This window comes from Erithacus rubecula, assembly GCF_903797595.1.
Source record: "Erithacus rubecula genome assembly, chromosome: 3".
Taxonomy (NCBI): domain Eukaryota; kingdom Metazoa; phylum Chordata; class Aves; order Passeriformes; family Muscicapidae; genus Erithacus; species Erithacus rubecula.
The window spans coordinates 43,547,118-43,559,015 of NC_136689.1; the positions used below are offsets into that span (position 1 = coordinate 43,547,118).

The window sequence follows — 11,898 nt, forward strand, 5'->3', positions numbered from 1 at the left end:
TTTGGAAGTATGCAACTACAAAAGCTTCAAATAGAGTAAAACAAACATACACTGGATGCAGCTCACGTCAGCAGAGATCTCTTAACCTGAAGGTCATATTGTCAACACTACAAATGTGGAAGCAGCTGCTGACATTTTGACATGGTCCCTAAACTGCAGCATGGAAGATACAGAAGACTGTAATTCAGAGACACATTTGAGGTGCCAAAGACTCCAGACACCGTCAAGGACTCCCACTCTTTTTACCTCCACAGCTGAGATACTGTATATACTATTATCAGCCAGGTTACTCTACAGTATTCAGTAACAGTGATTTGGGATTTTTTTGTTTTGTTTTTAATTAAAAAGCAAGAAGGCCAGTGGTCAATATAGATTTCCAAGCCAAAATACTGGCCCTTTTGGCTCAAACATCAGGTCTTTTAATGTTAAAGATCCTTCCAAATTCTACTTCCCCTCTTCCAAAACACACTCACCCACCCAAACACTGTATACCTTTCTCCTCCACCTTTTTTTCACTTAAGGCAGGGTAAGAGGGATCTTCACTCAACAAGAAACAAGTAACAACCTGTTTAACCCTTGTGACTTAAGTTTGGGTTTGGCAAACTGTGTAAGAGTAAGAGGCAAACTGTGATGAATCAACATCCACTTTGCTGTCTTCTGCAATTATTTCCCAAAAGGGCGAAGATAATCCTCAAGACACAAAAAACAAGCAAGCAACCCCTATAAAACTAGCAATGCACATCTTCATGGCTTGGACTTTATTCAAGGAATCATCCCCGAGTTACAGGGCCATATTATGTTTCTCATAATTGATAGGCATTTACATCTGTAAATATCCCACTTTCCAACATCTTTTAAAATCTATTCTCCAAAATGTTGCTTAATCCACTTCTTCAGAAATGCTTTTTTTAAGGTCAGTTTTAGCAGGCACTTAATGAAGTTTTTGTTAGACAGGCAATAACGAGGTAGCACAACTTCTTTTGGCCACAGCAACTTCTTGGTATATTTTGTGAGAAGGTATTTAGAAAATAAATTTATAAAATAGTTACTTGGGTTTGGGTTTTCTTTTAAGAGTTAAATCATAAATAAGAATTTATATGCACATTATCTATTCTATTTAACCTTGCTTGCTCATTTTTCTCTTTCAGAAGTCTGTTACTTCCAAGAACTTTACAAACCATTAATAGATATCCTGAAGAAAAATCAGGGGAAAAAAATAAATGGATTGCCAATTTCTCTGTTGGAGCACTCTTAAATGAGAAGACATAGGAAACTCTATAGCACTCAACAGACAAAACAAAGCCAGAGAAAAAGTATGTATTTAAAAAAAAAAAAATAGGGAAGAAAAAGCAGATCAGCCAAATGCAAGAATTCATAAAAGATGCTTCCAAATGTCTTCAGTGTCCTTAAAGAAAAACCAATGCATTAATAATCTAAGATTCCAAACTCCTTTCACTTCTCTGGTGGTAATGGACTGTAGCATTAAACAACCAAATGTCCAATGCACTCCCTCCCAAAAGCTATTCTTTAGCTTCACATATGCTGAGTTCCAAGCTGGCACACTGCTGGATAATAGGTGTTCTATCACAAAGCAAACAACAGTTTCCAGTTAGAAATCAGGGCAATCAGGAACCACTTGTTCCCACTCAAGAGAAATTAATTACCTGTTGTAGCATTTACATCAGAGCGGTAACAGGCTGAAGCCCTGGTCACTTTTCCAGTATCTGAAGTTCAAACTGAGTATTTTAGAGCTGTTCAGTTTAAGGGTTCACTAAATAAAAAAAATAAAAAGCCCACCCAAAAAAAATTTTATTACCCACATTATAACAACTGGTTTCTTACCTTTTCCAGTCAGAGGTCTAAGGAACAAAGAAGAGAAAACACTATTATATCTGCTACAAGAAGTCATGTTATAAACTGATCATTTTCTTATGCAGCCCCTCCTATTTCCTCTTACTCATTTCTCCTACTGCAACATTATATCATGTTTTATCTACAAGTTATTCCGGCTGGTCATAGGATCAAAACAATAGGCTTGCTCCTAGGTGCATTCAGGAATTTCCTCTCAGCCTTCTTGACAAACTAATTAGGGCTAATTTAACAGATAAGAGAGACAGGATTGGGCATTTAATCCTTCCCGTGCAAATCTGCTAACCAAGAGTAGTAAAATCATGTTGCTGCCTTTCTTTTATTAAGAAAAGAAAACAAACAAAAAATCCAAAACAAAAATACCCCAACAAACCACAAAACAAAACTTCCACATAACTAACAAATCATACAATTTTGATGGCACTAACTCATTCTTAAAGAGACCTACATAACTTAAGTCTCATTTTTAAAGAGACCTATATAACTTGATGCCTGCAGGTTGAATACAAGGTGTGGTATTATACACCTAAAGCAAACTAAACACTAATTGGCCATGCCTGCACATTCCTATGTCACCTTTGTGCCATCCCCACTGTTCATCTAACCCGCTAAGGAAAGAGAAGCTAGCAGTAAAACTAAAACCAAGGAAATCTAACCAAATTTTAAACCCACGTTTTTCAATTTGCCTCCTTGGCTTATTCCCAGGGGATACCAGTAAGAAAGATGTGTGGACAAAGGGGCACACACAGCTGGTAGGACAAGGCAGGACTATTCCCAGAAGAGATGGCAAACTCTGAGCCCAGGATAACCTGGTTACAAAGCACAGCCTCCAGGCACACGCCTTCCCAGGCACCTCTGGCTAGTATTAGTGTAGGCTGTCCTGAAAGCACAGCCACCCTACTGCACACTTATCCTGGATATACTCCATTACTAGTTGTAGAAAGGAAGAAATGTCAGCTTTAATCCTACTATTTTTAAAGGATAAAATTAACTATGATAAACAATAAGGAATATTTAAAAATACAATTTTGTCCACCTGAATCAAACCCTCTGCCTAAAGAACAGTTGACAAGTCATCTGAAATTTCTTTTAAGGAAGCATCAGCTTTACTTTAGCAAATAAAATAAATTTATTCCAGTTCTTACTTCTTACTGTAAACATTCATATAGATCAACACAATGCATTTCACACTACCTTCTGATAAAAACTCCAAAACATTCATAGTCATAGCTATATTCTGTGTTGGAAGGGATCTTAAAGGTCAACTAGTCCAAATCCCTGCAGTGGGTGGGGATGTCTTTCACTAGTCCAAGGCCCTATCCAGCGGGACCTTGATCACTTCCAGGAACAGGGCATCTGGAGCTTTGCTGTGTGCAATCATTTAAGGTCCTATCATTATGATAAATTTCCTGTTATCAGGTCTACCCAACAACCATTTGGGAGCAACAATAAAACACAAAATATTCCTCTATGAGTGAAATAAGATCATAATAAAATCATTCAGACTGTATTTAAGAAATCCATACCCGTATTCAAGATCTACACCCAACATGCAATGACATCTGTCTGCCTTTTCCACAGCGCTCTTCATTAGATAGGTAACCACTGTGAACTGTTAATTCTATGTTTGTCTTCAAATTACACATGGTTATGATCTTTGACTTTACATACCAACATTTCTTGATTTAATACATGACTCATTCCATAAAATCATCTATAATTTTTTAAAGACAGTAATACCCCCAAGAAAAAAACAGAAAAGATTATTGTCCTTTTTTCCTAGTCAAAAATCATATTTCCCGTCTCTCTTTCCTGCTATTCAGTATAATACTACTGAGGGACATCTGAGAAAACCTTCCAATTTTCCTCCTTTATGTCAACATACAGCAGGTGTCCTCTGAAAGCTGACAAATGGTACAAAATGGGTGCAGCGTTTACTTTTGGAGAGTGGATGTTAGTAAGTCAGGCCCAAGAAACTAAGACTGACTTACTTTGAACATTCTTCAGTTAGCAAAGTGAGAAAACTACACATCTTCCTGGTGTTCTGTTCCCAGCCTGCGAAATCCCAGGCTCACATTCTGAACACTGATCTTTTCCATAGCAATATACCATAGTCAGCTTATTAGTCCACCTATATTACTAAAGTAACTACTGCAAAAGTAGCACCATCTTATTCTGCACAACCCATCTGCCAGATGTGTTTCACTTCTGTAAAATGTACTCAAATTACTTGAGAAAGTCGTACACTCCTCAGGGAATGTCTTCTGGGCCACATGGAAATTTATTTTTTTTTTTGGTAAGAGAATTAGTAATGCACACTATCAACCACAGTAATGTAGGAAAAAAAAGCGCCGAGGTAGCACACATGTCTACTGAGGTTGCTGCCTGTTTTACATACCCTGTCAGGCCCTAAATAGCTACAGAATGTGCCAATCCACTGACCCCAAGAGACTGTTAGCCTTTTAACAGAGATTCACAAGAACTGGATTTAATTCTAGTACTGGCATAAACTCCTGAATTACTGCAAATGTTTTGATCTTGCTGCCCCCCATCATCCATTGCAAAGTAAGAGAAGACCAATTTTAGTGATCTGTGAATGCTTAAACAAACTCAGTTCATTAGAAGTTCACACTGAGTATTTTGCAGCTTTTGCAATGTTAAAGAGCAAAGTATTTAGGAAAGTTGCATTTGCCTGAGGTACAACACCTCCTAAATGAAACCTCATTTAGTAGATAAAAGCAGTACAAGTGAATGTCATGGAGAAATCAATGATCTCTGCAGAAAAAAAAAAAATAGCAAAACATACATCCAATAGTTTGACAGTACACTCCTCTCTGGACTTTGGGACAAAGGACTCATCCAGATAAACGCAACATTTAACTTTTCTCAGCTTTTTCATTCTAATGGCTTTTGATGTCTTGCAAAACCACAGTTTTTGAGAAAGCCACTATAGAGTAAAATACTCCTGAGCAAATACAAGAGTACTCAAAGATTACAAACACCTCATACAATCAAAAAAGCATTTTCAGTTGAGATTGCCTTACATTGGAAATGTGTGGCTCTCAGGTCAGCCTCAACTCACTAAGCCAAGCCACAACATGCTTGTTTACCACCTTACAACATTACATGATCCTCAGGAAACACAGCCATAAAGGACTCATTCTAACATGGCCTTCACATGTGCAGTTTTGCAGAATTCATTACAGGACCAAAGGCCCCAAGAAGGTAATATTTTTGCTTAATCCTGGTCTCCACCTCCCCCATAAATACCTGAAAGTACTCAATACTGCAGTTATTACTTGAACACAACAGAAGTCCACCATTTATTTCTGCCATTTGCAACTACAGCAGAAGATCTATTGCAAAAACACATGTTAAAAGAAAGACTGATTTCTACCTCATCACTTTATATCAGCAGTGCTTAATACCTCAGAAATAGCTACTATGAGCAGACACAGCTGCAGATAAAGAAATTCCATTTAAAATGGGTCTAAAGGACAGTCTAAGGATTTTGGCATTGCTCCAATGCCTTCCAATTCTGCTAATTTTACAGGTTTCACTGTGGCAATAGGTTTGCACAGATTTGAACTGCAAGGTTTCTGCTTACTGCAGAGGAGTGTCTGCTGCTCCCCTGCAAAGTATGCAACTGTGCAGTATCTGATAGTGAAATGAGGCTTTCTGGGACAGGCAATGCTGTAAGTAACACAAGCTCCACTTAAATAAACACTGAAGAGGATAGTAAAAGCCTTCATTTTCCATAGCAGACGTTAATGAGATTTTTTTTTAAAAATACCCCTCTCTTGAAACAAAACTGCACTTCAGTCCCCCTAGAACACCAAACTGTGGCTACTGTCAGACCATAATCCATACAGGGTCCTGATTTGCTTTAAATTAGATTAGAGTATGACATTATCAACAGCTGCCTTTAAAAAGATGAAATTTAGAATTTACTTGAACATACAGTGCTCTTAAAGTGCACGGATTGATTCCAATTTGTAGTAGTCAACTAAGCTCTTCCAAGAGGCACATGTAAGTAACTCAATGTATCCATAGCTTTCATTCTTCCTCTCTAGGCTATAGAAGTTTCCACTGTATGAACACTTTCCTAACCTCTGGTTTCTATTAAAAGATGGAACAAGTCAACTCAGCATTAAACTTCATTGAAAACTAATGACAACAGTTTTTCTGTGTTTTCTTCGAAGCATGGAATTATTACATAGTAGAGCAGGGGGTTCACACATTTTTTCCTTTAAATGGGAAACTAGATGAGAGGTGATCTCTCCCCTCTAGTTGCCACTGTGAGGCCACATCTGGGGTACTGTGTCTAGTTCTGGGTTCTCCAGTACAAGAAAAAGATGAACACACTGGAGAGAGGACAGTGACTGGCCACTAAGACAAAGAAGACCAGGGCATTTCTCCTGTGAGGAGAGGCTGAGAGAGTTGTGACTGACAGCTGGAGATCTCATCAAGTGGTATAAATACCTGCAGGGAGGGAGGCCAGAGCTAGGTTCTTTCAGTGGTTCCTAGACAGAAGCAGAGAGATGGGCACAGACTGAAACATGAGCAGTTCCCTCTGAACATGCAGGAACACTTTTTCCCTTTGAAAGTGACCAGGCACCGACTGAAGTAGCTCAGGTAGGCAATGGAGTCTCCAGCCTTGGAGATACTCAGATGCTGTCACGACACAGATCTGTGCCAAGTGCTCTATGAGAACTCTGCTTGAGCAGGCAGGTTCCGATGACCTTCAGAAATCCCTTCAAATCTTAACCACGCTGTGGTCCACCAAAGCAACCTTTTTAGAGAGTTCAGTATTTCTCTCTTCTGTTCACACAGGTGCTCAGAGCCAAGAACATGCCATGTTCATTCCAAGAACAAAAATATGCAGCAAGTTATTGTCAGCCTCAGCATCTCATTTACCAACACACAACTAGTCTTGGTTATACCAGACCTTGGAGTGCAGCAGTTACAAAATCAGCTCATGTTCACTAAGGACTACTCTCTCATGACACCAAAGTCCCATTCACTTACTACTATTGCTTCCTTTGCTCCCTACTAACAGCTGCTCAGCTGCCCAGGATGGACAGTCTAAAAATTAACCTTAAAAACAGCTCTTGTCTGAATCAATGGGTCGACTCCAAACACCATAGTATGGAAGGGGATAGAAGAGAGAATCCACACTCATGGGAAAACTTGCTCTGCTGGGCAGCGGCACGGTCTAATGTCAAAAGAAGCCAATAATGAAACTTTGCAAGGGCTTTTAAACCAAGTTCTTCCCACATTTCCTCCCTTCTTTCTAATACCCTGCTACAGTGTTCTGAATTTCTGCTATAAATACAAGCAAAACCAAGAGGGCTCTAACATATTAATCTACCAGTATCATTACAAAAAAAGCCTCAAATATGCACACAAGAAAATACAAGTTACAGAGTAGCAATCTCATTTGCGTTTTCAGCATCTAATGGACACCAAGGTTGGAGAATCTTGTCCAGAGAAGCCACAAGATAAGGCAAAGAATCAACTCCAGTAAGGCCACTGATTTAACTAAAGCAAATCTGCCAACATAATTGAATCTAAGAATTATCTCTGAGCTAATCTGTTTGTGCTATCAATAAGCCTCTTAGCTGGTCAACCATAAGCAGGATGACTATATGGCATGACTTTTTGCACTGTAATCAATAGGCTCCAATAAAAACAGAAATATTGGTGAATCAAAGTTCAAATAGAGGACAGTTTTAGACTAAGAATAGTATCAGTGAACTCCTGAAATCTACTTAGGAAGCATCATGCTATTCACTACAAAGTAAAATAAAAGTGCTTGTAAACTCACAGCTATCTCAGTCAAACCACTGAGTAAGCAGGAAGGCTTTGAACCAGACACCACCAGATATCTTGGAAAGTCTATGTTAACAGGAAGTTCATTCTCAAGATTTTCATCTCTCCGAGTAGCACTGATCCCACAAATGAATACACAAAATTGAGCCCTCCATACAGGTGCAGCATTCCAAGATGCCAGTGGCATTGCCTGTGGAGTTTTAATGATATATGTATGACCAGGGAAACATACCTTCACGGCACAGGCACTGCAGACCACATCCCAGTTTTACAGTTCCAGCCTTACACAGCTTCATAGTGTAACTGAGCTGCCTACAACTGACAAGCCATCACTGTCATTCAGCGACTAGAAAGTAGTTCTACTACTTACTATGTTCTTACAATAACTCTGAAAGCCACTTGGTGTGCAGTCACTACCAGAATCTGTTCCTTTTCACAGCCTTTCTGAAGAACACAAGTGACAATCTCACTCCCAGCAGAATCAAGGAAAACAACATGAGCATCACAGGGGATGCTGCCTGTATGTCTTTGCTCATTTCACAGGCAATTTAAGTGTATTTATTCTTGAATGTTGATCTTAGTGCAACACTAAACTTCTTACAGAGGTAGAACTGCCAGGTACATCTGGAGAAAAGGAATCGTTCAAAAAGAAAAACAGAACTAGTTGTAAAAGCCTTCCTTTCAACAACATTACTCTGACCAACAGGAAAAAGCACAACTCCCATTTCCATATTGTGGTTATCACAACTCCCAATAATACAGACCAGTTCTACCGGTCTGGCTGTCCTTGCATTAATATGGAAGTATTGGGAAATAAGTAGTGTGTGAAGTAAAATGATAGTTTTGTAAGAGTTAAAACAGAGTTATTCAAAGATATACCAATTAAGTAACCCAGCCTAATATTGGAGGGTTATTACAGCAGGCACTTATTTTTATTGAGGTAGAGGAAAAGCTATATGGTACAAAATTCTAAGTAAAGAATCCACAAATCTCTGTGAATTAACAAGAAACCACCAACTTTGACTTGAGTATCACTCACAACATACAATGTCCAGACAACACAAAACAAATTTTGTCCTACAAATGCTATTTCTAGTCCTGGCAGGAGGAGCACTAAACTACCTCAACTCTGGAAATCAACAAAATTTTAAAGACTTAGGAAAGAAATGTATTTCAAACAAACATAACTCATATACTGCCTTCTTGCTTAATTATCTCTCCTCTCCCAAGGAAAATTTTAAATAATATAGGAAACTTATGAAGAAAAATATGTAACTTTTCTTGGTTTTAACCTCTTGCCTTTCAATACTGCAGATGCTGCCTCAATGACACTCATTCTGACAATCCTTTCTACAGAGCTATTTAAAAAAAGTACCTTGCATTCCGTTTACAGTCTATCACAGCAGACAGAGTGGGAAGTTTAAGCATTTTTCCTTTTCAGGATTATAGCAACAACACTAAGAAACAATAATATTGATCAAGTACACATTTAGAAGAAAAATATTTAACCTGCACTAATTTCTGCCATACTAATCTCATTATTCTATCCCAAAGAAGATCGGCTAGAGTATAAATAAAATCCTCAGAGCACACTGCAAGATTAGGATCAAATTACATCTACAAAAGCAGCTGGTAATCTGCTACAGGAGACAGAATGTGTGAAGCAGCAAGGAGCCCAGGCATGAGCTGCAGAAGAGAGGAACAGGAATTCCCACCAGTTCCAGGCAAATCCTCCCAATATGATCTTGCTCTCTGGTACATACAAGCTTGCTTACTCCCACGAGCTCTCACTTGTGTTCCACAAACTGAGTGTCACCTTAAAATACATTAAATATCCACGGCAAAACTTATGTATCACATCCTGGTCCTGCCTATTAGCCAGGACTCTGGATTAAACTAGTCAGATGCTCAAAGGCTGCTGCAGCAGTTGGATATTTCACTGGGATTTTAAGCACCCACATATCAAACATGGGGCACCACACAGAAATGCATGTACCTAATCACGTTAATGCTTCCTTAGCATACTGTTGTGCTGCCCAGTGTTCTAGAACAGGCACACCAAGTTCCAGTGTGAATTTTCGGTTCATAACTGAAAAAAAGATGAACAGATTATTTTTGTCTGGTATGGGACTTTTTTGCACTAGATCCAGAGATCCTACTTCTTTCCACTATCATCCATCATGCAGTTCAATTCGCTGGCAAGTGGAAGCTCATTCATGCAACTGACAAACTTTTTACAACATGAGAAATTTAAATTCTATCCATTCTATCTGTTCATACAGCTGTTTGGTCTTCACTCAGCAGTTCACATTAAAAGCTAAAAACTCTTGCCTTCCATTAGGATTTTTACCATCCTGGTTTTCCTCCCTTGCAATGATGCTCATTAAAAAACAGAGAAGTAAGCTTAATGGCTTAATATAATTTTCTTATTGTCATCACAGGTTGCTCTGACTCAGTTTAAACAGGTTACAGTGCCTCAGAGAAGGCACAGTTTTGTGAATACAGTCCCTGGGCTTGGAGGCAACACTCCCTCTTCTAGACTTCTTCTTGTAACTCCAGAAGAGCCCTACTAGGACAAACACGTTTAAATCCGGAGCAATTCTAGCACAGCCAGAAGGCAGGGTACTACAAACAACACATATACAGTACACATAGCAGTAAAACAGGCACATATGGCAAACTGGTCATCATAACTGTTGTTTGGCTTGGTTTTAACTTTTTGTTGTTGTTTTTGGTTGTTTTTTTTTTTTTTTTTTTTTTTTTTTTTTTTTTTTTTTTATTTGCTGTTGCTCTCCTGATTGCAAAAACCATTACACCCACGACTTAATCTCAGCGGACTGAAAGGTTCAAATAAGGTTACAGATTGCAAAGCAGAAAAAAGTGTCCGCAAGGAGACTTCTCTTGAAGTCGGAGAGAGGGAGAACATGAACCCTGGCTCCCACTCTTTACCAGAAGTTCAGTTTCTTTGGAAATTTCCTAACTCTTCCCTAATTTTACCTGAAACAATCTCACCTATAGATGAAAATTCAAAATCGTCAGATGCAAACCAAGAGAGGCACCAAGACCTCAAACTTGCTAAAAACCATAACGGAGTATTTCAGTCATTTTAAAGAGTGGAGTACTGCCAAAAGCTATCCATAATCCCCAACGCTCTGCGATGGCTAGAAAGCTACTTCTGCATGCGGGGGGGCCCTTGTATCTGAAAACAGCAGCAGTCTAGCTGCAAATAATGCAGAGGCACAATTCTGTGAGCGATTCTTGACCTTCGATACGCAATTCTACTCTTCTTTCCTTTAAGGGGAAGGAACAAAAGAGCGCAGGCAGCAGAGCAAGGCGCAGCGCCCGCCCCCGAGCCAGCCGGCTGTGAAGGTCGAGGGGCCCGAGGAGAAGGAAGAGCGGCTGCACCTTGCTCACCCCCCGTTCCGCAGCCCGGCGAGCGCCGCAGGCCTCGCCGGCGCACCGCAGCCCCCGCACCCTCTCGCTCATCGGGGGCAGCGGCGGCCGCACCGGTGCCCCCGCGCATCCCCGCCCGCCCTCCGCCGCACTCACCCCGCTCCGGGCCCCCCGGGCGGCGGGGCGCAGGCGGCGGCGCCCCCGCGGGCCGGGGGAGCCTCGCTGCCGGCGGCGGCCACCTCCGGGCTGCTTCTCCCCTCACGGCTCGCCCCCGGCCCGCGCCGCTGAGAAGCCGCGGCGTGCGGGGCGGGCAGAGCGCAGGGGCTGCGGTGGCCGGCTGGCTGCTGCTGCTGCTCCCTCCTTCTGCCGGCGCCTCATGTGCCCTCCTCCTCCCGGGTCTCTCCTGCCAGGCCGCTGCGGCTCCAGCTCTAGGCTCTCTAGCGGCGCCCGGGGACCGCTGCGAGCCCCTCCGGCCGGGCGGCAGCGCACGTGGGGCGGCTGCCGGGCGCTCTCTGCCGCCGCTGCCGGGCGCGGAGCTCCTGCGGCCGCGCAGCCTCCTCAGGAGGCGGGGCGGCGCGGACACCTCGGGGGCTGCGGCACCGCCCGCCGCCGGCGGGGCAGCAGGAAGGGGCGGGAAGCAGGGAACGCCGCCGCCGGCTACCTCGGCGGCCGCTGGCTCGGTAATCGCAGCGCTCCCTTTCCCGCCCCCCGGAGGCCATTACCTCATGGCCCTGCCCTGCCGCGGAGGAGGGGCCGAGCGTCGCCCGGCAACCGGCCCCCTGCCGCGGGACGGCCCCAGCGGGA

The 11,898-nt window shown here is 41.9% G+C and overlaps 1 protein-coding gene across 1 annotated transcript in view; it reads right to left on the reverse strand.

Annotated features, from left to right (window-relative positions):
• The window catches only part of TRAK1 (trafficking kinesin protein 1), a 124,289-nt gene extending 112,829 nt beyond the window's left edge, over positions 1-11,460 (reverse strand). The window contains exon 1 of the mRNA XM_079299928.1: positions 11,251-11,460. The gene's annotated coding sequence lies outside the window, so the exon portion shown is untranslated. The remainder of the gene's footprint in view (positions 1-11,250) is intronic.
• Between the last annotated feature and the right edge of the window lie 438 nt (positions 11,461-11,898).